The sequence below is a fragment of the Polistes dominula genome, unplaced genomic scaffold (assembly GCF_049000335.1).
Source record: "Polistes dominula isolate Pdom_NZ unplaced genomic scaffold, Pdom_raw_medaka contig_74, whole genome shotgun sequence".
NCBI classification, from domain to species: Eukaryota; Metazoa; Arthropoda; class Insecta; order Hymenoptera; family Vespidae; genus Polistes; species Polistes dominula.
In genome coordinates this window covers 950,065-964,637 of record NW_028300953.1, presented here as the reverse complement: position 1 = coordinate 964,637, position 14,573 = coordinate 950,065, and the positions used below count along the sequence as shown (strand labels likewise).

The following is a 14,573-nucleotide window of genomic DNA, read 5'->3' as shown; positions in this document are numbered from 1 at the left end:
TATCTTATAATATTAATTGTAATAAATTGAAAATAAGTTTGAATTTTTTTTTGACACAGTTTCGATTCAGATACAATTTGCATAATTTTCTTCATAAAATTTCTATAAAATTTTTTTTTTTTTGTTAAGAAAACAATTGGATCATTTTTCTTATGTCAACTGACACATTTCGACATTTTTATTATTATTATTATTATTATTATTATTATTATAATTATTTTTGTCATACACGTTTCCGTACAAGGATACGTTTGCATGACTGAATGAACGAATGACTAAAAATAAAAAGAATAAAAAGAATAAAAAAGGATTTCTTTTGATGTGATCGATAGGGTAAGTTAAAAGTGTATGCGTGAGAAAGAATTAGGATAGACTTGGCGAAATAAACGACCTTTAAACGAATGTGTGCGAGCATGAAGACGATAGAAGTGAAAGTTTCACTATGTAATCCACGATTCAATGCGTTATTCGATGTGCTTCCATTTTTTTTTTCTTTTTTATCTAAACATTCTTTTAATATTTTCCAAAAAAAAAAAATTGGTACAATATATTTTTCACGAATTTTGAGAAATTATTTATTATTTAATTTACAAATTAATAAAAAAAAATAACATAAAATAAAATAAAATGATAAACATAATATACAAGTAATAATCTTATTTTATATTTTTTTTTTATTACATTCTATTTTTTTTTTTACATAAATTTATTGGATAAATTTTTAAAAATATAAAAACTATTTTTTGTTTTTGTTTTGTTTTGTCAATTTTACGTACTACATATTTTTACTTATCTTTAAATAAAATTTATATATATATTATTTTTATTGAATTAGTAATTTTAATAGATTAATAATTAAATTAATAACTAAATTAATTTTAACAGAAAATTAAATTTTTATATTTAATTCTTACCATAATTTCAATTAAATTGTTTCCAAATTATATTATTAACAATCTTACGAATTATATATCAGATTTTATTAAAATAAAAAAATAATAAAAAAACAAACTATATTATGTTGTCAAGTATGAAATGGGGCAAAAAATGCACATAATTGAATTCGATATGCCCCATTTCATACTTGACAATCTAATAAAAATATATTGTTAAAATATTTCAACGAATTTATACAAAAAAAAAAAGAGAAATATGATATATTAAAAAAAAAAAAAAAAAAAGAAGTAATAAGAATTGAAAGGATATAAAAGGGTTAAATTCTAGCTCACTGGCCTTTCTATATAAATTACCTGTACTTTACTATAATTCTCTGTGCTACCTGTGTCAAGTATATTCAACTTTAGTAAATAACGTAGTACTCGTTAAAATCGTTCATAATTACGCTATGATGAAAGAAACATAAAACTTTATCCACACTCACACACAAAGAAACACACGCATACTTAAACGCACAAGTGAATAATCGCTAAAAAAAAAAAAATTCAAAAAATTCAAAAAAAAAAAAACGACATGTGCTACTCGACAAAATTATCTCAAAAAATGTGTCCACTCCTAACCAAAAAAAATAAAAAATAAAAATAAAAAATAAAAGAAGGAATAAAAAAAAATTAAAAAGTTGGAGACAATTTTTTTTTAATTTTTTTTATTTTTTTTTTTTTTACAACTGGGTACTTTTTTCAAACTGTTCTTTCAACCCAACATTTTATTACACACCTCATCCATAATTTTAAATACAAAATTGTATAAAAGATGATTATATATACAGAAAATATAAGATACCTGCATTAATAATATATATATGTATAATTAACCTTTTTGCGCATGAATATTTGCACCGAGGCATTTGGTATAGAAGAAGAAAAAAAAAATGCAATGTTGCATAAAAGAAGTAAAAGAAGGTAGGTCGCGGTCAGTTCAAGGTAAAAGATCATTTCCATTTGATCCATTTACGAAATTTTTTATACCTTCAAAACATTTGAATTCCATTTATCTATCATCTCTCTTTGATATTATTTTTTTTTTTTTTATTTACAGATTTTACGTATCATTTGAAATCTTTTCATTATGAAACATTCATTAATCCTTGTAACATAGAAAAATAAAATGCACTTAATCTAAAAATTATTTCACTTTCATAGATGAATAAAGTCGTTTTCATGTCTTCATATTTTTATTTTTTTATTTTTATTCAATGTATAGATATGAACTTTAATTGATTATTTAAGAAAAAGATTGTATCTTAATAAATAATTTATTAATCATTCAAATTGATAATTAGCATAATTTACTGAATAATAATTAAATGATGCATATTTAATTAGTAAATAATAATTAAATTATCACTCACGCATTATGGATAGGAATTAAATTAATATCATAATTAATTAATAAATTATGCATAATAATAATTGGTAGTAACAAAATGGATACCAATAAATATTCTTGTTAAATGTATTATAAATCAAAAGAGTAAATATTATAAATAAAAATGAAAATGAAAAAATTGATCTTTCTAAATTTTTCTCAACACTTGTCATATCTATGTTTTTCTTATCCTAGTTTATTTTCATGACTTCTAGGACACCCAGTAAACACACACGTATGTATATTTCTATGTTTACAAGTATATATATATACATGACGTGTCGCTCATTGGTTTCTCGTAACAAATAATACAAATAACACATAAATATATGTATACATTTATACAATAGATACTTGTGTGTTTGTGTGTAGATGCTTTACGACCTTACTCTCACGACACAAAAGGCCGCTGTCACTTTCCCCAAGACGTTTTTTTAAATTTTATTTTTTACAATAAATGATCCTACTACTATGAATCGAATACTGCGACGAATTCTCCTACGCTTATTAGTAAAAAAAAAATATCTGTGGGATGGGCCAACTGGTTGTGAAATGAAATATCAAAAAATAAAAGATCATCGAATAACAGAAGAAAATGAGCATAATCGATGTATATTATTTATCTGAGAATTGAATTGATTTCGTAATTATTTATTTATAATTATTTTGAAAAAATCAGATTTTCTAATTGGTTCTAAATATTATAATATATATATATGTGTTTCAAAAATGTTACATTTTTAATCTTTAGAAAGACAATTTATGTGTACTATAAATTTATTATTACTATAAATAGTATTTTTTTTTTCGGAACAAACCTCACTACTTTTCGGAAAAAACCTCACTACTTTTTGGAAAAAACCTCACTACTTTTCGGAAAAAACCTCACTACTTATCGGAAAAAACCTCACTACTTTTCGGAAATACTATACGTACTTATCTTATTTAATGTACCCTACGGACTTTTCGGAATTACCCTTTGGGTTTTTTTCAAAAACGTTTTTAACTCATAATGTAATATTAATTTTTCAATAAAATAGAAACATTTTTAAATAGAAAAGAAATGACACGTTTGGTAAAAAAAAAAAACATACCACGCACCTTCTTTGTTTATGTCGACCGTCGGTTCGTTTGGACCTTATACTTTTGTACGTGCATACCTACGTGCTTAACTCTGTTTATTCTTCTTCCCTTCTATCACTCCTACTTAGAAATATTTCGAGTATCGAAATAATATGTGTCCACGCTTCGTAGTATGCAGTCGCACACAAACACTCACATATACAACCAGGAGCGATAACTACGAAGCATAGCATAAACAGGTGACCGAGAATAGGAAAAACTGTATAGCTATATTCCGTCTCATTCACTCACAGTCTAAATCCTATGTTTGTCTCTTTTTCTCTCATTATTTAGTATGGCAGTCGTTTCATAGCTTCGTTACATAGGTCCGTTTCCGTTTATTTACTTTTCAGATCACTCCCATTCTAAAGAAGTTTTCACTTCAAAAAAAGACTAATACGACTAATTACCAAGAGAGAAAGGTACATTGGAATTAAACGAAAAGACTGAAGAAGGATTTTCGAGATAAAGAAAGCTACAAACGCCAAAGGCGATTTTTTTTGGTGTTCCCACTTTAAAACTACACAAGGGAAACACGTAATCGTTTGTTTCTGTTTGCCGGCTGTTGCTTGAGTAGCAGCAACAGCAGCAGCAGCAGCAGCAGCTGCATTATGCAAAGGTCTATTCGTTTGCTTAGAATGCAAGAGGAGAATGGAAAATATGTAATTAATCAATAGATAAAGAAAGAACTATGAAAATGATAGAGATACATACACAGTGACTCAATACAAAAATAGTAACATTTGAAATAATTGATTGATTGTATATCAAATAATTTATTAATTTATTTATTTAATGCTTTAACAGATTCCTATTGATAATACATATTTATATCTATATATATATAAATACTAACATTTTAGATAATCTAAAAATCTATTGGTTGTATATCTAAAAATATATTAATAAATTATATACTAATATAAATACTAAAATGTTAGTATATATTTTATATTATATATTAATTTATATAATTAATACTAACAATTAATACTACAATATGTTAATATTTATTACATATATATATATCATAATAACTTATATTGAAATGTTATATTATATTAAAAAATATAATTGATACTTATATTTTGAACTTATTATATTAATACTTATCTTGAACTTATTATATTGAAATGTTGTATTATATTGAACAATATAATTGATACTTATTTTGAATTTGTATTAAAGTGTTATTGAAGTTGTATTGAAGTGTTATTATATTGAACTTATATTTAAAATGTTATATTACATTGAACAATATAATTAAAACTTACTTTGAACTTACTATATTTAAAATGTTATATTATATTGAACAATATAATTGATACTTATATTTTGAACTTATTATATTAATACTTATCTTGAACTTATTATATTGAAATGTTGTATTATATTGAACAATATAATTGATACTTATTTTGAATTTGTATTAAAGTGTTATTGAAGTTATATTGAAGTGTTATTATATTGAACTTATATTTAAAATGTTATATTAAATTGAACAATATAATTAAAACTTACTTTGAACTTACTATATTTAAAATGTTATATTATATTGAACAATATAATTGATACTTATATTTTGAACTTATTATATTAATACTTATCTTGAATTTATTATATTGAAATGTTGTATTGTATTGAACAATATAATTAATAATTATTTTTTAAACTTATTATATTGAACAATATAATTGATACTTATATTCTAAACTTAAATTGAAATATTATATTTAATTGAACTCATATTGAATTGTAATATTTTATTGAACTCAAATCAAATGTAATATTATATTGAATTTATATTGAAATGTTATATTAAACTGAACTATATATAATAATTAAAATACCATAAATGTAAACATTTACTTTCTTATATATACATGTATATATATATATGTACTCTTATTTATATGCTGCTTGTGTGTTTTTAAACCATTCCTGGTTCTCTCTCTCTCTCTCTCTCTCTTGAACAGTAGATTCCTATCCGAACGATAGCAGACACTTCTCAAGAGTCAAATTACTCTCGTTCGTGCTCCTTCAGTGATCGTCTCGATCTCATTGGAGGATGTTGAGAATGGTAAATATTGCGCAAACAACCATTCCATGTTGAACATCTACAACGTGGGTCGTTTAGAAAAGGAGTAAAGTTGTTCTTCCAACTGATAGAAAGTCTTCTCACTTACTTTCTTCAAATTTAATACCTTTTTATAACGTAACCCATAAACTTACGAAACATTTTTTTTTTAACACTGATACGATTACAAATCATTTATCATGATTTGTCACTTGTTCTCTTTCTATCGAAAAAAAATTTTTTTTTCTTTTACAGAATATTTATATAATAATATTAATTAACTATATCAATTATAAAATGTTAAATAATTATACAAATATTAATTATTCATATTTTTTTTTCTTTTTTTTTTTTTATAAGAGACAAATATTGTGCAAACAGTTTCTTAGTATTTTTTTTTTTTTTTTTTTATTAATCTCAAATTTAATTACTTGTCAAAATTTTATTTGAACGGTGGGGATAAAGGGGATTCATAAAAAGAGAGAAGTGTGTGTGTGTGTGTGTATGTGCAATATTTGCTTTTAAGATAAAAAAAAAAAAAAAAGAAAAAAAAATACGCTTTCACCAAGGCACACGTGTTGTAAGTATGTATGGAATAATTTGAATGTTCATATGTGTGTTGGAACGTTGCAATTATTCGAGTTCGTCCACATCGTAAAAAGGAAAAACTTCTTCTATGGTAATTGATCGGCCATGTTTAACCTCATTTAAAATACATACCATTTTAATATTATATTTATTATTGTCTATTTAATAGGTTTTTTTTTTTTTTTTTTTAAAAGAATTACAGTTAAATGTTACAAATAATTGTTGAAATTATTTACAATGAGGGTGGTAGGGGTATAAAAGAAGGGATGCAATGTACAGTACATTGTATATTAAATTTCCCAAGAGATGTGAGGTTAAGTTTTTTCTTCTTTTTTTTTTTTTAATAGTGTATACGTAACAATTTTCTTTAAAGTAATCTCTTTTTTATCTCTTGTTAAATTTAACATCAAATTTCTTCTGAAAATGTTAAAAGTAAAATGATAGTAAAGATATAATAGCTGAGTTTATCTCTCTGTTTTATTTTTTACTTCATTTTTTTTCTCTCTTTTTTTAAGGTTATGAAACGTTGAAGTCTCTGTAGTTTTCAAGATTAAAAAAAAAAAACAATTGAGAAGATGTAATTATTAGTTTTAATATCGTATACAGTGGTGGTTCTTTATAATATTTGTATAATATAAGAAATTTAAATTAATATTGCAAAATTTGTATTAAAATATTATAATTTATATTTGTGTATTTTATAATATATAAGATATAATATAAAAATGTAATATAAAATTCTTCATATTATATAAAATAATATAATCAATTATTTTTACATGACAATATAGAAAATATAATAAAAATATATAATATACTATAATTAATTATTTTTATATATTATATATCTACAATATAATTTATTATTATATAATTAAAATTAAACTTATTATTTTAGTATCATTAATAAAATTAAAAAAATACATATATTTAAATACTTTTATTAATAAATCCAAATAATTTGTTATTACTAAAAAAATAAATATAAGAATAATTATTAACTTTCTTGAACACACCCAAAAGAAAAACCCAAACATTCTAATCACAGATGATTATATAAAATTAATAAATTAGATTAATAATAATAATAATAATTACGAGATAATATAAAAACGTAGTGGTTGGGTCTTTTTGGGGACTGGGGAGGGAGGGGGGTTGTAAGAAAAATGTAATAGTCAGTTTGAAATGTGCTTGAAATTATTTTTATTAATATTCATCACACGTATACACACAACGCATATCGCATTTGTTGTGTGTTACGAATGTCGTCATTTTATATTTATCATCATCATCATCATCATCATCATCGTCATCATCATCATCATTTAGAAAAAACGCATGGGACCATACAAAATAACAATGCGCTTAGATTTTCGTGTGTAACCGAGCAACGGTTTTTGAGATCGCTCGATATTATATTTTGCAAAAGATTTTCTCAAAAGCGATTTTATCATATTTCAAATCGTTTTCAAAAAAAAAAAAAAAAAAAAGACCAAATTTGCAAAATATCGATCGATCATCGTCAACAAACTACGAAACAACAATATCCCTCTAAAAACGTAATCTTGCCATTCTTTTTTCTTCATTTTTTTTTTTTGTTTTTTATCGCAGGTTATGTATTTTTTTTTTCTTTTTCTTAATCGTTTATTTTTATTTCTCTCTCTCTCTCTCTCTCTCTCTCTCTCAATTTCCAATTAAATGTAATCTTCCTATCAGGTGACAAACGAATCAAAACAACTTTTATTATTTTTATTTATTAATCAATTATTAATCAATTATTTATTATTTATTAATTATTTTTCCTTTTGTTTTTTTTTTTTAATTCGTTCATCACCGCATAATAACCTCAAATGTTCGTTCGTTCGTTCGTTCGTTCATCTTCAACCTTTTTTTTTTCATCGTCACCATTTTTTTTGTTTGTTTCATCTTCACACTTTTTTCATCGTCACCATTTTTTTTTTTATTTCTTTTTAATTTTTTTATTTTTTTTGTTAATTATTGTGTATTATTCATTCGTTCATAAAACGTTCATCCTCAACGTGGTTTTTTCTTCTCAATTAACAATTTGACCTTAAATCCATGTGACTGCATCTTCGTATTTAGTGATTGTTAATAATTATCACAGAAAGTTCGTAAAATAAAGATTTTGACGTGTATTGTTGTTGTTAGTATCGTTATTATTATTATTATTATTATTAATATTAATATTATTATTATTTAAATGTTGTTCAGTGTACTGAACACGCGAATCCAACGCGCGTGTGATTTTTTTTTATCTCTCTCTTCATTTTTTTTTTTAATTTTTTTTTTTTTTTATTTTATTTTTTCTATCTGTGCGTAATAAGTGTAAGTATATTATTTGTGTATATATGTGTAAAATAATGTATGATTGTATGAAGGTATTTTGCATTTTTACCATTCATACGATATTTTTTCATTACAAATGTTTCTTGATATATGTTAATGTATAAGTGTGTATTTGTGTGTGTGTGTGTTTGTGTGTAAGTATTGATTTTATATTCATGTATAATATGTATGTATATATGTATTAGTGTGACGTGTTAATTTATGTTAAATTACATGCTTTTAGTTAGACGGAAAAATATCGCAGGCTGCTGTAAATATAGTAACGGTATTATAGCAAATAGTAGTAGTAGTAGTAGTAGTAGTAGTAATAGTAATAGTAATAGTAACAGTAATAGTAATAGTAGTAGTAATAGTAATAGTAGTAGCAGTAATAGTAATAGTATACATACTAATAGTAAATGTTAATAATAGCGCGGTACAAGTAGCAGTAAATATAACTGTATTTTATTATTTAAAGTTTTAGTTAATAAGTTTTTTTCTTATTCTTTTTTTTTTGTTACTTTTTTTTATATATTTTTTTTTTAATTTTTTTGTTTGTTCACCTTCTCAAAGATATCGCAGAGCTTAAAAGTAGAAGATTTTTTTTTTCAGTGTGTGTGTGTGTGTGTGTTTGTGTATGCGTGTGATTAGTTTACTACAATAGAATACATTTTCTTTTTATTTTTATTTTATTTTGTGTGTGTGTGTGTTTTTCATCGTCAAAGGACCAGGGAGAGAAGGATGAGAAGAAGAGGGTGGATCACAGCTAGGATCTTTGTGATTTTTTTTTTTTTTTTTTAATGATGGTACAAGACAAAGAAGAATTTAAGGTTAGGTTAGGTTAGGTTGGGGGGGGGGGGAGCGGGGAGGGGCAGGGAGGAGGGTGGAGTTGAAAGTACAGAAAATGTTTTGAGATGAAAATTATATTCGCAGTTGAACAGAATAATTGTTGGTTTTTATTTTGATTTTATATTCACGATCGAGTTAGAAATGATTTTCTTTGTTTTGTTGTTTTGTTGTTTTGTAAAACAAAAAAGAGAGAGAGAGAGAGAGAGAGAGAAAGAAGAAAGACACAGAGAGAGAGAGAGAGAGAGAGAGAGATTTACATATAATGCAAAAAGTTAAGGAAAAGTCAAGAGATAGTGATGGTGGTGAATAAAAGAGAAATGAAATGAAAGAGGACATAAAGAAAAAGTTTTGTGAGTTCAGAAAAGGGTGACTCATGCTAGAGATAAAAAATAAATAATCCATGAAGAAGAAACACAAAAAGTCGTTTATCTTAGGTATAACTACGTCTCTTTCAAAAGAAAAAAAAAAAAAGATATGTAAAAAAATATTATCTAATTTTTAATCAAAAATTCATATTTATAATATTAAATATACCCATGTGTCCCGGAAGGGAATCATTATTTTAAATAAAAAAAAAGAAAAAAAAATATTAAATATACGTATATATTAAAAGATAATTAATTATAATTTAATAATATATTAAATTTATTTATTAAATTTAATAATATATTAAAAATAAAATAAATTAATATAAATATCACATTTATTCAAAAGATTTTAGTATTAACTGTGTATTTATATATAATAAATTAAATAATATATGATAAATATATATATATATATATATATATATATAATATAAAATAATTAAAATATAGTAAATATATAATAAAATATAATTAAAAAAAAATATATAAAATATATTAAAAAATAATTATGTGATATAAAATAAATTAAAAATAGAATTTAAATATATTATATTAATATTATTTAATAGATATAGTATATTATACAAATATATATAGTAAAATATATATAAATATATAATATAAAATATATAACTAAATAAATAAATACATAAATTTATATAATATAAAATATAGAATTTTTATTAATTAATAAAATATATAATATGAAATAAATTTATGTAATATATAATATATAATTAAATAAATATATAATATAATATAAAATTGAATTTTTATTAAATAATAAAATATATAATATAAAATTGAATTTTTATTAAATAATAAAATTAATAATATAAAATAGAATTTAAAAAATATATTTTTCATAAATAAAAAAAAATTTATAATATAAAAGATATTTTAGTATATATACTAAATATATATTTTGTATAATATATAATAGTTAATCTAAATATATATAAATGATATTTTATATGAATAAATATAAAAAATAAATATCATAAATATCAACAATTGTACTATTTGAAAAAATATTAATAATAAAATAAATAAAATATTTTAATTATAATTTGAAATGAAGATAAACCGAATGGTAAAGTTATCTATCTTCATTTTTTTATCTTTGTGAGATAAGCTTGATTTGAGATAAACAAAATACGAAAGAGCTTGAAATTGTTTAATACCTTAGAAACGAAGCAACTTTCATTTACGAAATTCGTTTTCCTACGATGTTTTCATTAAAAGATAAACTTTTACCTTTTTTAGAGATAACAACTGGAAAAATCGATTCTACTACCTTTTTGAGAATATCAAAGGGTTTAAATCAAATGAATGAAAACGAGAGAAAACTATCTAAAACTAAAAACAAAAGATAAACTTAAAAAAAATAAAACAAAAATAAAAAAATAAGATAATAATAATGAGATAATAAGAAGAATAGTTGTAAATAAAATTGTAAATAAAATTGTAAATAAAATAAAATAAAATTGTAAATAAAATTATTACAAATTTTAAGATGCTTAAAAAATATATATGTATAATTTAATTTTTATAATAATTTTACTTATATTATATTAATAATATAATTATAAAATTATTATAATAATTATTATATATATATATAATATAATAATTTCTTATATTAATAAAAATTATATTTAAAAAAAAATAATTATAAATGTTGTAGATACTTAAAAAAATAATATAATAATCTTGTATACTAATAAAAATAATATTATAAATTTTTCACATATTTAAAAAATAATATAATACTTTTTATTATAGTAATAAAAATAATATTATTAATTTTCCAAATATTTAAACAAGTAATATAATAATCTTTCATACTAATAAAAATTATATTATTAATTTTCCAAATATTTAAAAAAGTAATATAATAATTTTTTATACTAATAATATATTTGTAATTATATATATAAAATGATTTTATATAAATTTTCCAAATATTTAAAAAAAAATAATATAATAATTTTTTTATACTAATAAAAATTATTATAAATTTAACAAACATTTTTAAAAAGTAGTACAATAATTTTTTATATTAATCAAAATAAATATAAATTTTCGAGCTCTTTTAAACAAAATAATATAATCATTTTTTCTATATATATATATATATATATATATATATTTTAAAAATGATAAATCATTTGACATAGCTTTTAAATACTAAACACGAACATTTTCGGGGTTATAGTAGAGTAGTACTTTAAAATTATGTCACTCAGGGGTAGTGTTAGGTTTTTCCGATAATCGAACGATAGTACTTTACTTTTTCACCCTTTTTACTCACTAATACGAACCATGCTGGTATATACCCACCCATATATATATATATATAGTATATATATTTAACAATAGATAAATAACGATAAGAGCTGGACCGTATTGCATTTGGTGATATAGGAAATTGCATTGGTATTAGTGAATATGTGTTCGTACAAGTTCGTCGATAAACTCGACATTCAGAGATATCCAATTACGGATAGGGTGGATAAAATTATAACCCTGTACTCTTGAATATCTCACGTTTTAAATCGATTTCAAATTTTATCTTATAATACGAGACATTTTCTCATTACTTTTTTTTTTTTAACGTTTACAAATACATCTACAGATAGATTAGATAGAATAGATCAAGATTAATAGATAAATAGACTTAAAAACTATTCATTTATATTAACTCGTTTGAAAATATAGACTGTTTTTTTTTTTTTAATTTATTTAATATTTTATTTATTTATTTTTTTTTGTTTTAAAGAAATATCAAGTTTAAGAATTAATTGTTTTATGAATGAATTAGATTAAAAGTTTTGTAGAAAGATAAAACATGACGTGCAACAGCAAATAGTATTTATGAGAGTATTTTTATAGATAGTTAATAATAATAATAATAATAATAATAATAATATTGATAATGATAGAGTGATAATGATGATGATGATGATAAGTGTCAAGAACTCAGTGCACTTTTGTACGAGTTGAAAATTCTAAAAATTCTAATTTTACATTTTAGGTTTGAAAAACAAATGTTAATAAAAAAATATGATCAATGTTGTTCATGGCATTCGATGTTATTATTATTATTATTATTATTATTATTATTATTATTATTATTATTATTATTATTATTATTATTATTATTATTATTTTATTATTAGTATTATTAATATTAATATTATTATTTTAAATAGTATTTGATTTAAGAAAGAATTTATTTAAAATATTTATATTTAAATATGCAAACACAAATATTATAGAATTAAAATATTAATTTTCCTTTTCAGATATAAATTATTATTATTATTATTATATTATTAGTATTATTAATATTAATATTATTATTTTAAATATTATTTCATTGAAGAAAGAATTTATTTAAAATATTTATATTTAAATATGCAAACACACATAAATATTTCAGAAATAAAATATTAATTGTTCTTTTAACATATAAAAAAAGGGATTATTATTATTAATAAAATAATAATAATAATAATAAATATAATATTAAAAAATATATTATTAGAATTATTTCAGAAAGTATATTTAAGAATTTGTAGAAACTGTATTTAATTTTTAGATTACAATTACATATGCAAACACAAATATTTCAGACATAAGACAATGTTTTTATTTTTTACACATTAAAAAACAATAATAATAATAATAATAATAATAATAATAATAAGTATAATATTTAAAATATATATTATTAAAATTATTTCAGAAGTTAAATCCTGTCTCAAATTTTTAAAATATTAAAAAAACAAGATGGTGCACTGAGTTGACAAGAAAAAGAAAAAGAAATTAATTATTAAATAAACATTACACGTTTGTGTAAACAAAAATGGGATGCCACATGCCACTGGAAGATAAGAATGACATTTTGTTTCAGAACTCACCACCACCATCAACCAACGAATCATCTCCAACCACCAACCACCACCATCACTGACGACGACGATTCTTTTCGTGACATTTAAGAAAAACAAAAATATACTGCAAAATAACCATAAGCAAACACATCCTATTCACCCTTAGTGGATATAAATACGTACATAAAAAAAAAAAAAAAAAAAAAAATGAAAAAGAAAGGAAAAGAAGAAGAGGAAGGAGGAAGAGGAAGAAGAGGAAAAAAATATGAAAACCAAAAGAAACGAGAGAAAGAAAGAAAAAAACGTTGTGTCAGGGTTTGCGTCAGGATGGCAATTCACGTTCTTCAAAAATTCAACAACTTTCTCTATGAACGTTTTCTTCCTTACCTTTTACACCCCTTCTACCCTCTCTTTCCATATCTTTAACCATTTTTCTTCCCCTTTTATTACCCAAGAAAACGTACGAATTTTAAAATCAAAAAAAAAAAAGAAAAAGAAAGAAAAAATAGAAAGGAAAAAAGAAAGAAGCAAAGATAAAAATAAAAAAAAAAAAAAAAATGGGGGAAAATAAAGAAGAAAATTTCCTTTAAACACCACCCCTCTTCCTTTACCTACCACCCCCCCCCTTATCAGTAAATCTTTTAAAATTGTTTTTTTCTTTTCTTATCACCTTTTCAAACTACCCCTTCTTCACTCTCCCACTTCTCTTTCAATTCGCCTATTTTTCCTCCCCCCTTTTCTTTTTTCTCTTTCTCTCTTTTTATTTCTACTTCTGTCTCTCTCGGTTTTTTTTTTCTTCTTTTTTTTATTTTCTTTCCAGTAAAAAAAGAAAACGCACGTTACATTAGGTAGGACTGGTCACATATTCCAAGAAATGTTGAAAACGTTATAACCGATAAAGACGAGGGATCGATGAGAAGGCACGGTGGGTTTGCCTCCCTTCTTTACCACCCCCTTAACTCCTCCACCCCCTTTTTATCATCCACAACCTCCTCCTCC

At 22.3% G+C, this 14,573-nt stretch overlaps 1 protein-coding gene and 1 long non-coding RNA gene across 2 annotated transcripts in view; one reads left to right on the top strand and one right to left on the bottom strand.

Moving 5' to 3' along the window:
- LOC107072021 (uncharacterized) overlaps nucleotides 1-14,573 on the bottom strand; it is a 92,958-nt gene that overhangs the window by 26,472 nt on the left and 51,913 nt on the right. The gene's annotated exons all lie outside the window — the stretch shown is intronic.
- Nucleotides 5,271-14,086, top strand: LOC149032584 (uncharacterized). The gene is made up of 2 exons (XR_016176567.1): nucleotides 5,271-5,527; nucleotides 13,595-14,086. It is a non-coding gene; the product is annotated as an uncharacterized LOC149032584 (long non-coding RNA).